Consider the following 13,421-nt stretch of genomic DNA (forward strand, 5'->3'; position numbering starts at 1 on the left):
GGCTCCTGAGTAATCTTTCATCAGAATGACTTCACGGCATTAAAAATGTATTTCAATACATAGCTTGTTTAAATATTTAACCCTCTTCGGCTTTGAGAGATTGATTCAGAGCTGCAGTGTTTATATGGGCAGGAAACATTGATTTTCATATGCATGCATGCATTAATTCAGGAAGACTTGGGCACACACCAAAGGTTTTGATAAATGGATCTTTAAATCTCGGACTTTAATGGAGAATATTGGTTTGCCGCCCAGACCCCAGCCCTCTGCCAGGATTTAAATATTTTCAATTCTCTTTTCCCAATGGTGAGGGGAGAAAGTCAGTAGATGAACAGATTTTAGAGAATTATTTTGGGTGAAGTTTGTTTACACAACACAGACACACACACAGAGATTATTCATTTTGCTGGCCTGCAGTGGGAGCTATTTGTGCACAGGGCTGTCCAGCTTTTATTAGATCTGTCTGCAGCTCACCTTTTTCTGATATTTTGCCAATAAATCTGAAGACTGTAGTGTATATTCCACACATGCGGGGCCCAGTGACAGAAAACCCTCTTATGAATTTCTTTGTGTGGTGACATCATTTAAACTCACCCCACTACCCAGACTTACCTTATTCATTGTCCCTCCCCTCACCTTATTGAGGCTGTCATTCTGGGAGTTCTGGTTAACTCTAACCATCTTTGCAAACTTAAACACTTCACTGGGTTTAGAAGACCAGCCTTGATGTGCAGGAAGGACCATAAGACTCGTTGTAAGATGTCCTTAGCTCTCAGCTCCTACGTGTTGGATAAATAATCACTGTTAAGGTTATACATATACTCCCTTCACCACTATATATTGTCACTCAATATTACTCTGTTCATCCTCCCTCCGAATATTAGCAATAGTCCCATGAGATATTTAGCTAACCTTATCACCACTAAGTGGGAAACGAGCCTCAAAGAGTTTAAACAACTTTTGCAGTGCAAACAGCTGGTAAGTGAGTAAGGTGGAGCTATGACTTGGCTTTTTAAATAGTTCATCATGTTGGTGGACACTGTTCAGTCTTCTAAGACACATATCCATGATTAATGAGCACAACTAAATCAAGATCTGGTCATTGTATATTAAATATCAAATAACGTTTTGGCATCGCGAATACAATGATAAATAGGATAGAGTCCTGCTTTCAAGGAAACTAGAGAAAGAAAAGGGCTTTGAAGCAGAGAATTAGAAAGCGTTAGTAGAAGTAGAGCAATAAAGATAGCAAGGATAAAATGGAAAGACAGGCTCTGCAGCGATGACCAAAACAATGAGTTAAGTATTAACACAGCCCAAGTGCAGACTTTCTCCACATATTCAGCAAGAGAATCAAGACCTAATAACCTAAAGTATCCATTGAGTATAATTAATTAACTTCTCTTTCATATATCTAAAATGGTACTAGTTGTATATTATTCTCTAGAGAAGTAAGAAAATGGTTGCTTATCATTTGCTGTGTTTTGTGGTTGACTTTAAGGGATAATAAGTGAACTGGACCATGTAAAGTTTTCTAGAAGAGAGAGAGAGAAATACCGAGTTTTTTATGTTTATCTACATAATACATACACGTAGTTTAAAAAACTAAATAATTTTAATGGCAGTCCCAGGTCCCTAGTTTGTCCCTGTACAACCACTCTTGCTATGTCTTCTGGTCATCATGCCCATGTTTGTAAATGTTACACAGGTAGTGCTGTATCTTGTATTGATTTTAGACATTATTCCTCTTACAACATCTGTATCTCATCTTCCATGTATATCCAAAATAGCAAGTCACTCGATTAGTTAAAACAGTAGTGATATTCACATTAAAATAATTATGTAAATATTCTTCACTACAGAGCCAAATAATATATTATTATTGCATTCCCTTTCTTTACAGGAGTTTGCTTTCCATCAGTTTTCTATATACCTTTCCTTTTCTCTCTTGCTCTATCCAGTAAACCCAAATCCTATAATTTGCCTAAATGCTCTATAATATTATATATTCCATTATCTCTTTCTTATCCCTTGAGGACTTCCCTACCAGACCTCTCTATCCTCTTACTTCAATGTAGACTTGAACCCTCTCTCTAAGCATGTTTTCTCATTATGGTCAAAGGAATTCTCCTACATGCGCTCCTGGTATGAGTACAGTCTCTCCTGGATATGATGTCTTAACATTTCTTGATTGACTAACTGTGTATTTCTAGAGCACATCATCATGCTGCTTCTCACAAAAGGGCAACTGGTAGGTAAAGTTTTCTTAACCTTGCTTGTTTTTATTTTGTCCTCACATTCAATTGATAGTTTGGCTGGCTACTGAATTCTAGGTTGAAAATAATGTTTACTCAGAATTTTGAAAGAATTAATTTCTAGCATTCATTCTTGCTGTTTTGAAAATATAATTCATACAAATCGTTACTTTGTGTGTGACTAATAATTCTATCAATGTTCTCTGTTTTGAAACATCATGATGATTTGCCTTAGGGTGAGTATATTATTTTTCACGATGCAGGACACTAGACATTCTCCTTTCAATCAGAGTTCCATATCCTTAAATTGAAAATAAAATATCTGTTATTATTTCTCTGATATAGCTATTTCTTAGATTCACTCTAAATTCTATATCAATAGCCTAGGTCCTGGGTTGATTATGTTTGTCTTTTGTCTATTCTCTTATAGTTTTAATTTCCACTGGTTTTGTGTTACACTTTATGGAAAATCTGACTTATGTTCCAAGTTTAGTTGATTCATAAAAAATGATACTTTACTTTTCAGAAACTTTTTCTTTAAATTTTAAATAGAACTCCTTTTTTTGTCTTGTCCATGGATCTTGTTCTTGGTATATCTGAAGATAATAATGAGAGGGATATTTGATCAATTTTGTTTGTTCCCTACATTATCTGTCTCTGTGAGGTAAATATTTTTTTCTTCCTTTGAGTTCTTTTTATGTTTTTAGTGATCCTTCAGTCTCCAACCACATTTATGCATGGGGCATACTAAAATTGACAATTGGAAATTAGGCTTTTCCAATAGAAATGATAGCATAAGTTCATTTTTCAAAAAATCTCCACTGCTTCAAACATGAAATGACTAACAAAATATTTTAAAAGGAAAATATAGCTAAATTATAAACAACACAAATATCTTTGTGAATCATAAGTTGACAAAAGAATACTACAAAAGGTAGGGCTAAAGTTCTGAGTTCTGAGTGTGTATAGGAAGTAACAGGATTCCTGGGTGAAAGAGAAGGAAAAATTTTCATGTAGGTAGGGGCCCTGAGCCCTAAGGTAGTGCCTTGAGTGGGCTCCCTCACTCATGAAGAAAGGAAGCTGAGAAAAGTTCTGTCAAATATTTCTAAGTTTGTAGCTTAGACTCACGGCCAGGAATTGAACAAATCTGTTAGCTGCGTCTGCACAGGTAGGTGATAGCCCTGAATTCTCCATGAGACAGGAGATCCAGATGGCCATTTTAAGACTCAGAGCTAGACTAGAGCTTTAGGACAGATTAGATCCAGCCACAGAACCTCTCAATTGAGGAAGATAACTGAAAAGGGAGGGAATGAGGGATTGAGAGAGAGAGAGAGAAAACTAAAATAAATCTTCAATAGAAATACAGAAACGTAAAGTCAACCTAATCCTGAGGTAGTCAACAATATACAAAATCAACAGAACTTCAGAGAAAAGTATTGTTATAGAACAGTAAAACAAAGCTTTATAAACAAATATGATTACGACACTCAGAGACAATGGGAAGAACTACATCCACTGAAACACACACAAGAGACTATGACAAAAGGAAAGCAGCAATGAAGAAAAATAATTGGTACGCATTTAAAAAAGAAAAACCCTACCTAAAAATCTTTGAAATAGAAAATTAAAATTAAATAAAATGTTGTAAATAAGATAAATTGTAGACTGAATAAAGCCAAAGAAATAATTAACAAATAGGAAAATAGTACTGAGGTATTCATCCAGAAAAATCAGTTGAAAAACATGGGAAACAGAACTTAGAGATTCTAGATTAACTTCACTTGAAATTCCAGAAAATGAGATTGAAGTAAATGAGAGAAGAACTACATTAGAAGAGAGAGGAGCTAAAAGTTTCCAGAATTAAAAAAAAAAAAAAATTAATTGTCAAATCAAAAGTTTTCTCTGAATACTAAGAAGGATTTTACATTATAGTGAAATTTTAAAACACCCAGACTAAGTAGAAAATCTTAAAAGCTTTCAGAGAAAAAACATAATGGATAATGAGGAATGACAATTAACCTGAAAACAAATATTTTAGCAGCAATAAGAATGTCCAGAAAAAAACAGAAAACAGTTTTCAGTATTCAGTGGAAATAACTTTCACCATACAAATACATACTATCACACAATGTAACACACATTAAAATAAACACATTCATACAAATAAACATAAGAGTTTATTTGTTTGTTTAACCATGCAGAGACCACTATTAAAATAAATGTTAAAGTATATTCTTCACCAAGAAAAAATTTAACCCAAAGAGAAGAGAGACGATAAAGGACAAGAGTAACAAAGCAATTTTAATATGATATTGATAGATATAATTAGTCTTTGTAAAAAAAATGGCTAATTTTTTAACTTTAGTAAAAACTAATTGGAAGATATTTGCACATTGACTATGTGACTCCTGGCAGGCTTTATTTTAGGGTGATTAGATAGGGACCTAACTCCGCCTGAAGGGATGCCCAAATCCAAATATCTGTTTGTGAAGTTCTCTTTTCTTCACTTACAAAGACACTGGGATGCAAAGCCTGAAAAGATTGAAGAAACTTACTCTGGCATCAGAATATTCATAGGCAGTCTTGTAACGTAAGCGAATTTCTATTTGCTTGGCTTACAATGACTTTTGAAACTGAATTTTCAAGTGACTTGTAACTTACAGCCCAGAAAATATTCTAAGCAATCATATAATCTAGGTCAAATTTGTCTTCAAATACCCTTTTCTTCACCCTCTCTGCTTGAACTGGCCCAACTTCCTCTTGTGCTTCTTTCTCCCAGAAGGATGCTAAGTTGTACAGTGTTTCTTCCTCACCTCCCTTCCTCATTCCTGTTTGCAGACACCTGTCCCATTGGGAAGTGTGAACAAATTCACAGAAAAATCTTAATGTCATTAAATGAATTCAGGCATCCTTTCCCAAAGTAAGGTATACAAGATGATCTATGGCAAAAAAGAGACCCTATGCTCCCCTACGAGTTTGAGAAGCATTGTGTGTTATATATCTGACTCTTAGAGATTCACAATTTGTATAAGCATATCAAAGGCTGTGCAAAACCCTTCATTAAAAAAAGCACATTACTAGATTTAATCTTTTTTCCAAAATTATTTGACATGGGACTCCATTTTTAAGTACACAATATACTATTAGACATCCCCGGGAACATATGCATTTTAAAAAAAAGAGATAACGCTTTGGTATACCAAAAAATTATTGTGATAGAGTAAAAGAAAAAAAATCCAGACTGAGAAGGATAAAACTAAGATTTTAATCTAAGTTCTGCCATAAAACAACCGCACGATATCTGTTACTTCTTTTTTTAAAAATAGACTGATAGTTCTTTTTTGCATTTTTTTTTTTTTTTACTGAGAAAGATTTGCCCAGAGTTAACGTCTGTTGCCAATCTTCCTCTTTTTGCTTGAGGAAGATTCACCCTGAGCTAACATCTGCGCCAATCTTCCTCTATTTTCTATGTGGGTTGCCACCACAGCATGGCCACTGACAAGTGGTGTAGGTCCACATCAAGGAACTGAACCTGGGCTACTGAAAGAGAGTGCACCAAACTTAACCACCCATGGGGCTGGCCCCAGAATGATAGTTCTTTATCTTTTATAGCTTTAAGGTGGATTTTTATGAATAAAACATAGAATTCCAGTGATATCTGACAAGCTATAGTAAATGATTCTTTGATGAAGGGTAAGGAAGTGCTTTCCCTGTTCCGTACAAGTGACACAGGCAGGCAAATGCCCTTATGGCTTCAAGTAGTTTGGATCTTGTGCTCAAATGTGACTAGGTTGAGTATGAGAGGACTAAGGTTTCAGCAGGGACTCTAGAGGGCAGTAGTCTTGTTTCTCAAGGACATTTTTTAAAAAATTCACAAGGCCTATGCTGAAGGGCAGCATTCAAGATGGTTGCTTTTACAAGGTCTCTAAAGTCAGTATGAAACTTACAAACAGCAAAATAAACCCTGGCTTTATTTCCACAAAGAAGAGTGATCCCCTGCCTCTTAAGGCCTTAGGAAAAATTGTTCCCTATTTGTGTCATTGGGAGGTATTAACAAACATGATAGTTCTCGGACCTAGGAGTTGGCATATGACTGAGCATAATTTAGGGTCTATATATAGATTGGCTGTTGAAGCAAAGCAGCTTAATTATTATAAACAAGGGAAAGGCCATGGCAGGACACATGCTAAATAGTTGGGGAGGGTAGGTCAATTGTAGTCATTCAACAGAGCAAGCTAAATATGGTGTCCTAGAAGGATATGCTTGAGTCTTCACCTGCAATTTAAACAAGTAATGGACACTCAGTAGGTTGAATTGAAGGGGATTCCCATAAGTGGACAGAGCACAGAAATGGCATAAGATTAAAATAACAAGAAGCACTCTCAAAGAGTACTCATTGGATCAGAGATTCAGTCTCTTAAGTTTTGGCTCGTAGAAAAGCTCCAAGGGGCATTATTTGGGGACATCATCCCAGGTCAGAGTTGCAGAAACAGTATTAGGTACTGAAGTAGAATTATCAAGTATTAGAAGTATCAGATGGAAAAGACAGCTTGGATCCAGTGAATACTCCAAGGATTAAGCTCATTTAAAGCAGTCAGATGCCAGTTGAAGATCCTGGCATCTATCTTCCTTCATGATCTGCTCTTTATGCATTTTGTTTTATGCTTTACAGTTTGGAGATCATTCTCCTTGATAGATAAAATGGAAGTAAAATAAGAGATGAATGAATCATTCTGCCTTGGCTGTCATTTTTTAACAGTACCTTATCTACCCTAAACCATGTTCTTCTTCCAGCTTTGCACAGAGTGAAAATCACCATTTTCCTGAACCCAATATTTTTCTTACTTTTCACCTCCTCTGGTTTTTAACTTTCCATGTGAGCTTCCTAAAGATACAAGGGACTCTTTCACATATCTACTTGCTTGCCTGTCTCTCTTTCTATCTTTGCTGCATGTTCTTTATAACATGAGTTCATCAGATAATTCCCATTGTAGTCACTCTACTCTACTAGGGAAGAATTGAAAATACAGAGAGAAGTAAGAATGTTTAAAATCAGCTAGTGTTTTCCCCTTCCAGGAGATGAATGCACACACCAAGCATCAGGAAAACATATGTACAAATTAGCCAATGTGACCACTGCTATGAAGCATATAAGATTAACATGGAAATGAGGAACATAAAAGTAAATTTTGTTACCATTGCTGCCCCTAAGAAGGTAGCTGGAAACACAACTGATAACAAATAAGAGGCACAGAGAAGGAGGCAGGAGTCTGAATACTGATTCAGCCAGGTAAAGTCTACATAGTAAGCCATGCTGTCCATATTGCGTATTGGTACCCTTACCAGGCAGATCAGGGGAGCTAGGTTAACTATTAATAGCCCATATTTTCCCCTCAAAGTTGTTAACTCTAAGATGACATAGTCATATTTCCCTAAGGTTCCTGTCACTGTAACTCTACTGAACAATGTTTCTTGTTTATCGTAGTCAGTTATGGAAGCTTATAGTTTCCTCATCCTTATGAAAGGCAAATTTATCAGCAATGAGAGTCAGAAAAATGCCATATGCTGGCTTTTGAAGAAGTAGACCTCAGGAAGATTCATTTATGCATTTATTTATTTATTCAATTATTTAACAAGTGATGTGTGTGTCTTAAACTCTTTCAGTGTAATAGCATGTAATATCACTGCTTTCATGTAGCTTATAGTCTAAAAAGGAGTACAAAAATTACATGAATACTTTGCAATGAATTATCATTGTGATAAAGGCTTTGAGGAAAAGGCAATTACACTATAAGTGCATTTGATGGGAGGATTTAAGCTTCTCTGAGGGATATTTTAGCTGACCTAGCTGATAGATGAATAGAGTTCGCTGGCAGAAGGGAAGGGGGAACACTATAGTAAGAAAGAGTAGTTATGAGAAGGTCCAGAAGCAGGGAGCATAAAAATATTCCAGGATTGATGGAAGGCTCATGCAGTTACAGAATAGGATGAGTTGTATTATAAGGCACGAGAAAAGGCTTAAAAACTAGGAAGGTATCATATCGTACAGGGCTTTTCAGCCTGTGTGAAATCATTTGAAATTTTCTTTAATAGCAAGAGGAAGTTATTTAAGAATTTTAAGCAAGAAAATGTCTTGAATGGATTTATGTCAAAAAATATTCCATGGATTTCTTTGCAAAGAAAGATGTGGGGGAGACAAACTAAGACGCAATTGCAAGAGGCCAGAAAAGATATGATGCTAAAATGTAGATGATAGTAACAAGGGAGACTGTTTATATTTAGACTGTAGGGTTGCAGTACAGATAGAATAGCTGTTATTGGCATGTGAGTAAGAAGGAGAACTGAGAAAATCTTAGACCTGCTCAGTTATATCTATATTGAGTAGCCTGAAGAGCTACTGGTAGAAGAATAGAAACAAAAAGATGTGATTGGGTAAACATGTTAATTTTGTTAACATAGACTGGGTAAAAGAGAAGAGAAAGTTTGAGAAACCTTAAAGAGAAGAATGAAAGATTTTGAGATAAGTACCCTGTGTGTGACACACACACACACTCTCACAAATCTCTCTCGTCCTCTCTCTCTCTTTCTCTCTCTCATATGCATACACAGAGAATAAGCATAAAAAATTCATTATGATTTTTATATTTTATCATGTATTTTTGGGTGGTTTGAGAAATTTTAGTAAAGACTTAAATTGACTAATTTTTTTTTTAAATGAAAAACTGTGCTGAGACTGGACTGTTTAGGTGACTCAGTTTTATTCAGGTTACAGAGGACCTAGTAATTGATTTGATTTGAATTTTAAGGAAGAGAAGATGGTCAAGTGTAACACTCAGGTTTCTTACTTCAATGATTGCAGAGTGGTAGTATCTTCTGCTGAGAAAAATATGAAAACATTTGAAAAGTCTTCTGTCTGCCTCCCACTCCCTACACTTTAACTTTTTTCTGTATCATTTTTGTGATCTATGTTAGAAAAACTGTAACCATATATTTTGTGTAGTGATTTTCTGTATAGTATCTTCTCACAGTGATATCACTTTGTTCTTCTTTTTTACTTAATCGCCAAAGTGCCTTCCACAATAATATATCAGACGAGTTTGAGGATTTCTGTTCAGGAATATAATGGTACTTTGATTACAGTGCTATTTCCTCATGTCCTTTATTTAAACAGCTTTTTTTTTTTTTAAGGCACAACCTTCATTTGTCATCTTCTAATGATTTGCCTGGCCTCACTAAATTTCCATGACTCTTTCATCACGGCATTTACATTTTAATATCAAATTTTAAATTCATTCTTTGGATAATAAGTACTCAGTGCGTTGGTGGAGATGATCATTCTTTTTCTGTTCCTTTTTCCTTTCATTTATTTTTTTTATCGTTCTCTCAACAAAATTTTCTGAGTGTCTGCTATGTACTAGACATTGTCTAATCACTAGTTTTGTGAAAATGAACAAAGCTTGTTTTCATAAATCAGCATTCTAGTCAGAAGGGAAGTGATAGAAAATAAACATGAAAAGAGTATATGAAGATATGTGATGTTCTGATAAATAAAATAGGGTGATATCACGGTGACTTGGAAGCTACTTTAGTTTGTCTAAGAGGTGACATTTAAGATGATAATAGATTAACAGGCCATATAAACCTTGTGAAGGTCATGAGGGAGAGCATTCCAGGCAGGGGAGATAGATATGAGAAAGGCCTAACGGAACAATGAGCTTGGGTTATGTGAGGAAGACAAAAAGGGCCAATATGACAGAGCCCCAGTGGGAGGGGGAGGAGTGGTTAGCGATGAGGGTCAGCACACAGAGAGCTTTGTGAGCCAGAGTCAGGGATTTGAGATTTGCCCAAATGGGCTGGCACATCCTGAGAACAGTTTGAGCAAATGAGTAGCATGATCTGGTTTACTCTTTTAAGACCACCTGCTGCCTTTTGGAGAATAACTTGAACATGGACATGTGGAGAAGCAGGAGGCCAGTAGATGTTTATTTTGAGAGTCCAGGTAAGAGATTATTAATACATGAATTAGGGTGATAGTGGAGAATTAGAGGAATAAACCAACTTGAGAAATGTTTTAGGGGAAGAATTGGTGAAACTCATTATAGGAGACATGGTGAGTTGAGCAAAAGAGAGGTAACAAGGAAAACTCCTAGGTTCTTGACTGGTACAATGGAGTACATGGTGGTATTTTTTTTTTTTTCAAAGGTGGGGAAAGCTAGGTTTGGGAAAGAATGTTTTAATTAAAAACTAAGAGTTGTCTGTTTCTGTTTTGGCCAGGTAAAGTTTGAGAAGGCTACTAGAAATTCATGTAGAATTTTAAAATATCAGTTGATATTCTAGTCTAGAGTTTAGGAAAAGCCCAGGATAGAGATGAAGTTTTTGCAGATTTTTGTAGAGATGCAACGTAAAGTTATGAGAATAGATAGTCATCTAGGTCACACAGGAGAGTGAATGGAGATGAGGAAGATACCAAGGAAAGATCCCGGAGCATATCAACCTTTATAGGTCTAGAAGAGGCAGAGAAGCCTGGGGAGATAAAGGCTAATGAGGTAAGTGAAAACCCTAGGTAGGAGGAGAATGTGTTCCCATTGTGGAAGTTGAAGAAAACAAATGGTATTTCAAAGAAGAGGGATCTCAATAGTTGATTGCTGCTGATAGATCAAATACTATAAAAACAGACATGTAAGCATCAGTGCACACCCCATGGAACATGAATGATGTTCTAAATAGGCAGACATGTATTTTACTGGGAAAATTGCTCAGCATTTTTTCATCTATACGAAATACGTTTTTCCTTGACTCAAGCTGTCTTCCATTGGTGGTTTAATTAATTTTTTTTCTTTGTTCATCAAAATCAGCCACAAGAGAATCCTCAGGATAGTAATTCTGTTCGGGGTAGCAATGACCCCTCCCACTTTCTCCCATTTCTTTGATTTGTGCTCCAAGGTGAATTAACAGAAATGAAGAGCAGCTGGTAGGACTGGCAAATCAGTGCAGATTAGCGTTAGCTGCTCAGGCTTCAAGGAGAACAGTAGCATTTAGGAGTCAAGATTTGGAGTCAGACAGAATCAGAATTGAGTCCCATTTCTGATACTTACTGTGAGCCCTGGTCAAACTACTATACCTCTCTAAGACATGATCCTCAAATGTGAAATAGGATCAATGAAATCGACCTCCTAGGGCAAATGTGAAGATAAAATGAGTAATAAATGCTAAGTGTTGAGCACAGTGCCTGGCACATGGTAACTGCTGCATGAATGTCAACTACAACCAAGAAAGATCATAACTGTAGTTTCGAAACTGGCCCATGAAAGGTAGGGAGAACAGGAATCAGATCAGAAAAGCATGGAAGGTGGAATAACATGGGCAAATATAGGGAGACCAGAAGAGAGGAATCCATTTTGACTGGAACAGAACTTACTCAAAAAGCAGGCTTTAGCAATCCTGTTTAGTTATATCTTGGTTTCTTAGTGAAATCTCAGAAGAGGCATGGACTTGCCTCCAAACCTTCAGAACAAAACTCCTGGTAAAAGTCTCTCCTCAAGGAGTTAGAGTGCCGACTCAATAACCAGCCCCACCCCGAGTTGTTCCTGCTTATTTACAGGTCAGCAGCAGCTCTCGGAATTCTCGCACAACGTGACCCGTACGCAGTTTTAATTTAGCTCTCTTTCCTTTCTCCTCCTTTTCCTCTCCACGTTGTCTAAGTGCTAATAATAATAATTCAATTTAATAACATCCATCCTCACAGAGTACTCAAGCCCATCCGGTCCTCAAGGACACCTAACCCTTCCCGGGCTCCCCTCTCCGCTGCTTTATCACACTTGAAGCACATCATAAACTACGTCTTCCCCAGACCTTGTCATAAAGGGCGAGGCCGACACTGCAGGAACGAGGTCAGGGAAATACAACCTTGAACTGTTTTATCTCCTCTCCTCCCTCTTGCATTTCCCTCTTCTCTTTGACCAGTACTTTTCCTTAGCAGTCAGGAAGAGAAAAAGCTTAAACTCTTGTTCCCAAAGGGGTTTCCTGGAATGGTTCACATTCTGTTTGGCAATTGAAACCCAATCTAATATGAATGCATTGATAGCTGCCTCAACAGTCATTAATTTGCTAATAGAAATTGCTTTTGGATGATGCAGGTCAGGATGATGGCCTCAGGTTTGTGGATAAAGAAATTGAAATGTGAAATGTGAAATGTCTTCTACACAGCGACAGTGCTGAGAGTAAGGCAGGGAAAGGACCCACTTATCTGGCAGTCAGCTCTCTGAAAACTTCAGCTTCCTGAAATATAGGAAAAGAAAAGTAAAAGGTTAATATAATATTTATGAACAGCCAAAATTATTATAATAAAATGTGCTTAGAAATACTCATGTGCTTGATTCCCATGATTTTGCTGGATTCATTTATTCTCAGTTGACACACAATTTTAACAACATTGTATATTTTGCCTCCTAGTACATTAAAAAAGAAACTTTAAAGCTAAAAATGGTGTCAAATAATAGTTGAAAATTATTAAATACAAATTATAGGACAGACATTGGTATTGTTAAGTCCTTATTTTCATTATTTGAATCCTTTTTTCACCACATTATGGATGAGAAAACTAAGACTCTGAGAGACTGTATCATGTAAACAAGATCACATGGCAGGTTAAAGGAAAAGATGCAGGGTAACTTCTTACTCCATATGTCTGAAAAAAGCAAAGATCATATCTGCTACATGAAATTGCTTTGAGATCATGTGTGAATGTCTAACAAAGAACTAAGGAAAGATAAATAGAAAGCATCTTATTTTTGCGGAAATTCCTAGGAACAGGGCATAAGCTAAGCTGTAATTGTGTCTTAATGAAGATTTCTTGACAGCCAGTGAGAACCTGGCCAGACTGGACAGAGAACTGGGTTAATACAGGCAGTGTTCCTAACTACATAGTGCTGAAGCCTTTGCTCTGAGACAACACGTTGTCCTTAGTTCCTTTTTTACCAGAGTCCAATCTGTAACACTAGATTGTAGACATTAGATTGTGTAAGACTCGGTGTCACTCTCTCTTGGCATCTTCTGCAGTGTTGTACAGTGCTATAAGTCCACTCATGGATGCACACTACCTAGCCCAGGGCCACCAGTTGATGCATAAAGATGATCCTTCCAGGGATTTGGAAGCAGTATCACCAT

This window comes from Equus asinus, chromosome 7, assembly GCF_041296235.1.
Source record: "Equus asinus isolate D_3611 breed Donkey chromosome 7, EquAss-T2T_v2, whole genome shotgun sequence".
NCBI classification, from domain to species: domain Eukaryota; kingdom Metazoa; phylum Chordata; class Mammalia; order Perissodactyla; family Equidae; genus Equus; species Equus asinus.